Source organism: Henckelia pumila, chromosome 3, assembly GCF_033568475.1.
Source record: "Henckelia pumila isolate YLH828 chromosome 3, ASM3356847v2, whole genome shotgun sequence".
Taxonomy (NCBI): Eukaryota; Viridiplantae; Streptophyta; class Magnoliopsida; order Lamiales; family Gesneriaceae; genus Henckelia; species Henckelia pumila.
In genome coordinates, this window is record NC_133122.1 from 78,488,075 (window position 1) to 78,493,555 (window position 5,481).

The following is a 5,481-nucleotide window of genomic DNA, read 5'->3' on the forward strand; positions in this document are numbered from 1 at the left end:
AATTTTTAAATTCCAGTTTGGAAAAAGAGTTAATCTTATCTCAAATCATTGTAGCTGGGCGAATTAGAAAAGGAGAATTGTCGAAAAAACACATAAGGTTAAAAAAATTAAAATTTCAGTATAGTATATTAGCTATTGTTTTGTATGGTGTCGGGCCCGTGGAAGACCAAGTTAGTAAGCTCTGTGTTTCTGTAGGAGATAGGAAATTCCATGATTGACTGCAGAACGGTATACTTTTAGGCATAGTTTGGTACACATGATAAGGTACTGAAAAAAAAAGAAAAACGATCGGGGTTTTTCCCTTCGTTCTTTGCCAGGATAGATGAAATACTTTTAGGCATATTTTGGTACACATAATAAGGGAGTAATTAATAAATTATCTTCCTCCATTCCATGCTTGGTTCATTTTTAAAAAGCCCATGATAAGTCAATGGGCTCTTGATAAATGCTTTGACAAGGAAACTATGTATCCCTTTAATTTGGTGTGATAAATTTAATACAACTAAAAAAATACTACAAAAAGACAAGATTACCCTCCACATATAAAAACATCTAAACTCTAAACACGTCTCATTCTCCTCCACATAACGATAGGGTTAATTTTGTCATTAAAATCGAATATATAAATTTAATCACTCTTATTAAAATTATACCAAACATTCAACATAGTATCCTACCATTTTACTTACCCTTAATCATATATCCTATACTTATTCTATCATATGTACCAAATTATGCCTTATTTGATAGGAAAAAGCCAAACAATGAATATAGGTAGGCCATGTATCATTTGCTACAACAACATGGAAGTAGTTGAGATGAAAAATTTATAAAAGAAGTTAAACTCAGCCTTTAAGTGTTTTTGTGTTTTCCTACCGATTGAAGCAGATTATTCCAGCTTAACTCCATCGTGAAAAAATCTTGTATCAAGAAAGCAGAAAACAACCAGGTATAAAAAGGTACATCTGAACTAAGTCAGTAGGCATTTCAGTGTTCAGAATATTTACATCACCTTGTGAGCAACAAAATGTAGGTGTTTCCAAGTAAATACGGTGTGCACCACAAAATTGACAGTTTGGAATATTTTGCAGTAAATCTTGACTACTCACTTTGCATGTTAGTAGGTCTACATGAACATTTTCTTTGTGAATTGTATTTGAGATTAAAAGTTGTTTGTGTTCTCGTTGTCGATTGTTTTTAGCTACTCTGCGATCTTTTAAGCTACTGTATTTTCGTTTCTGAGTTTTCGTTGACATCATCGCAAACTTTAAGTATTAGATTACAAAAGATATGACAATATAAGGTAAATATTTTGGAACTTATCTTTTATAGGAGTACAAATTTGAGCAATGTGTCTTGCTAAAACTAATTAATTTTTTTACAGCTAACTAAAATACACAAAGACAAAAAGTTCAGAAAATTACAAGATAAAGAGTTTCTTCAACTAAATAACCCTACATATAACCGTTGAAGCTAATGACTAAAGCGTAAGCAAACAAAATATTTTTTAATTTTTTTTCCCTAAAGTCGTTATTAAATTTTTGGAAGCCAATATATTCTTCAAAAACAAAAATCTAAATATATTTATTTCTAACAATGGCAGGAAATACCGAGTATAGTAAAGTGTGGTGAATCTGCTTGGTGGTTTAGTTTTTTTATTTAAAAAAAATTGTACGTAAAGATAGAGCAAGGAAATATAAGTCTATTTATGATTGTTAAAAGTACGCTCTAACACCTATTAAAGTTGGTAAGTTGGAGACAATAGGTAAATACGCAGCTAATAGAAGATGCAAATATATACAAAGCATTTAGTCGGAGTTAAAGTCAAGCCAAGGACTGAACCTGTACGTTGGTCGAGTCGAACAACTTGCCATTTATTGTGTTATTCAATTTCTGGTAGATTTTCTCCGTAGAATTTTAAAAACCGAGTGTTGCTAGTACAAAAAACCATGAAAAATCATTAGAAAAAAAAGTTAAAAAAGATATGTAATTATGAACTGGGGGTTAATAAATCCACGATTTATTCAACATAAAAGCAAGACTGTGCTATATAAAAATGTAAAAGTATCGAGAAAAAATGGTGTGCAGAAATTTACATCTTTCTTGGGTGGTAAAAATTTCAAATATGGGAAATAAACAACTGTAAGAATAATATATTAGTTAAATAAGAAATAAGAATGTAACACAGTTAATAATCAGATTTAGAGTTTAAAATACAAAAATATGCAGTGTAAGGATATTTTTAACAGAAGTAGCAACTCTGGTCGACAGAGAAAAAAAGCAAGCTTATGTACATGTGGAAGCAAGGAATAAGAGAAGGAATGTATAACAAGAGAAGAAACCATTGTAAAAATTCAGTTGTCATTATTTTCGATCTCAAATCTGTAATATTGATAGACAAAGGAAAACAGAGAAAAACCTCACCTTACAAAGATTAGTTATCCACAACAAGAAGTCATCCGGCAGGGTTTTCACGATCTGTAAACAGAAATAGGTGTAACACACTGAAGAAGTAGATGGAAGAAGATTGAAAAAACACAAAAAACAATTGTCATTTCAAGAATCAAACGGACATATGACTAATGGTATGTAATAGGTGAACCAAGTCATTTATAAATGATATGTACAGTTAAAGTACACTTGATATTTGTTATAAATTATTCAAAAGTAAGAAGCAGTAACATGTTCGTATCTATTGGTACGTCTACATGCAGAGAACGAAAGTGGAGATTGGAGAAAGTAAATGGAAGTATTGTTTTGTTGACATTAAAAAGGTCAGCAAAAAAATAGAGGAAAAAAAGAAATTAACTATTTAAAATTAAAACACAATGAGAATGCTACACAATCAACAATCAATTTTCGAGTCAAAGAATACAAAACTAAACACATTTTTTAATAGGAAAACAATAAGAAACTACAAACACCTGATTTGTAAAGACAAAGAGCGTCTAGACAACATATGAGTAGATATAGAGAGAAGGAAAAGACATAAGAAATTCTGAAAACGAAGAAATAAGATAAAGACAGGAAAAATCTGAAAACTCACCGAGTTGAAGCACAAAATTTTGGCATTACGTAGATAGGGAAGCTGACGAATTTTGAATGAATGATGTACTGTAATCTACATAAAAAACAAGGAGTTGTAAGTAGAAGAAAAATGCGAAAAGTAAATTTCAATGATGTACTGTAATCTACATAAAAAAGAAAAAAGTAATATGTAGAAGAAAAATACGAAAACTAAATTTCAATGACAGAGCCAAAGGAAAAACAGTAAGAGAAGATGAAAATCAAGTAAGGTATGCCATAACCTAAACCAAACATATAATATATGTAAGAGAAAAGTAAAGACATAAAGAAATACGTTAACACAAGGCGAAAGGGAGAAAAAGCAATAGGATGGAAACCAATCAGTTTGAAGCAAGATGGTACAGCAGTTAACACATCATTCGCGTAACCTGAGCCAAAATGCAATGATGTAAATGGACGAGAAAAAACACACAAAAAATTCAAGAGAACAAGTAAGAACGGAGAGCACACGATAGAAAATGGAAAGCAAGTGATTTAATAATTATCGATTATTAAACAAGAAATATATCTAAAAACATTGAGAAGATCCATGCACATCATATTCTTTCTATAACTCTAATATTTATGAGGCAAACAAACAAGGTTTTGTTTTTTAAAACACAAAAACAGAGGAAAACTAAGTATAACATGTGAAAACATGTACATAAAATAAAACACAAAACAGAGGAAAACTAAGTATAACATGTGAAAACATGTACGTAAAACAACATGTCTGAAAAATTTAAGTGTTTTGAATGGTAAAAATTCCATATCTGGGATTTTAAAACTAAATGTAAGCATATAATATGGAAATAAACAAGGAAGACACTGAAACAGTTAGATTTACCGTGAAGAATACAAAGCTTTACATGCTACAAGGGTTTCTGTTTTTTTTATATAGAAAACAGTGGTCAATTACGGATCCGATGTATAAACACAAAGAAACTTTGCACAAATTTATCGAAATACAAAGCTATACGTAGTAAACGGCTTTCTGTGTTTTTTGTTTTGCAGAAAACAATAGTAAACTACGGACATCCAATGTATAAACACGAATATCTTTTGGAAAAAAAACGGAGTAGATCTAAATTGATGAGAAACATACAACAGTCTTAGAAAATACAAAAAGAACATAATATAGAGAAAATAAAAAAAAAACTAAAATACAAAAATAGCGTCGAAACACAAATGGTTACACAAAAAGAAAGGGGTCAAACGAATAATGTCGTCAACCAAGAAATTTGACATAAGAAAACTCAGCAGTGAGCACAAAGTTTTGCTTTGCAAGAACACAAACAAAGCAAAACTAAATATAACATATGAAAACATGTCCGTAAAACACCATGTTCGAAATGTTTCAACTGTTTTGGATGGTTAAAATTCCAGATCTGGGAAAGACAAGGTAAATGTAAACATACGATGACGTAAACCGAGAGATTTGAAGTCGTAAAAGTCCACAAGCGAGCAGATCGGTGTCGTAACCTAAACAAGAAAGAGGTAGATATCAGCGCACAACAGAGAACACAAATAAATTTGAGCATAAACGGAGAATGACTAAAAAAAAAAAGGAAATGACAACCTAACGATTTGGAGTGTCAAAACCCAGTAACAAGAAGATCGTCAAGAACACAAGGAGAAGCGGAGAAGACGGTAAAGGACTACACCAAAGCGATGGAAAAAGATCCTTTGCTGTGGTGGTGAATGAAACAACATAGGATATTGTGCATTGAAATGAGCATGATTTCCATATTTCATGTGTGTAATTAATTAATTAATTATTTATTTATTTAATTTTGTGATATGAATTACAGAATACTATTTAATGCACAGTATTTTGTGTTGTTTCTCTCCACAGCAGAGGATCTTGATCCACTATGGAAAAATATCACATACCCGTGTATTTTTTAATAAGAGAAAGAGATAAGCGAAAGAAGAAGAAGAGATTTGATACCGGTTGTCGCTCTATATCCCAACCAATAAGATTTAGCCATTTTTTTATGTGAAGCGGTGGATAAGGTAGATCACATACCCGTGTATTTTTGAATAAGAGAGAGGTCAACACGTGTATAAAGGGATAACAGGCAACCGGGAGTCAACTGGCCATTTTAAGGATTGGAGTTTTAAACGTCAATGAGTTAATTTGATTGGCTTATATGTTTTGGGCTTTCGAGGATTTTTAATTCTACTGTTATTGTTCAAATAATTCAAGAAATAAAGTTTAATTGTTGAATTATAACTTTTTTAGTCCATGTAATATTTTTTTTGTTGTTCTATGATCTATATAACAATGTAAAAATCTACGTTAATATAAGGGGGACTTGGAGATAAATCTCCAATCAAAATCTCAACTTATTGGTCAGTCCCTGTGTCATGAATTTATATTCTGCAGTCCCCAATACCACAAAATCTTTGTTT

The 5,481-nt window shown here is 31.1% G+C and overlaps 1 long non-coding RNA gene across 1 annotated transcript; it reads right to left on the reverse strand.

The window, feature by feature from the left end:
- Window positions 1-1,811: 1,811 nt before the first annotated feature.
- Window positions 1,812-4,899, reverse strand: LOC140886237 (uncharacterized). The gene is made up of 5 exons (XR_012151486.1): window positions 4,646-4,899; window positions 4,485-4,548; window positions 3,047-3,121; window positions 2,425-2,478; window positions 1,812-1,934 (listed from the first exon to the last, which is right to left on the reverse strand). It is a non-coding gene; the product is annotated as an uncharacterized lncRNA (long non-coding RNA).
- Between the last annotated feature and the right edge of the window lie 582 nt (window positions 4,900-5,481).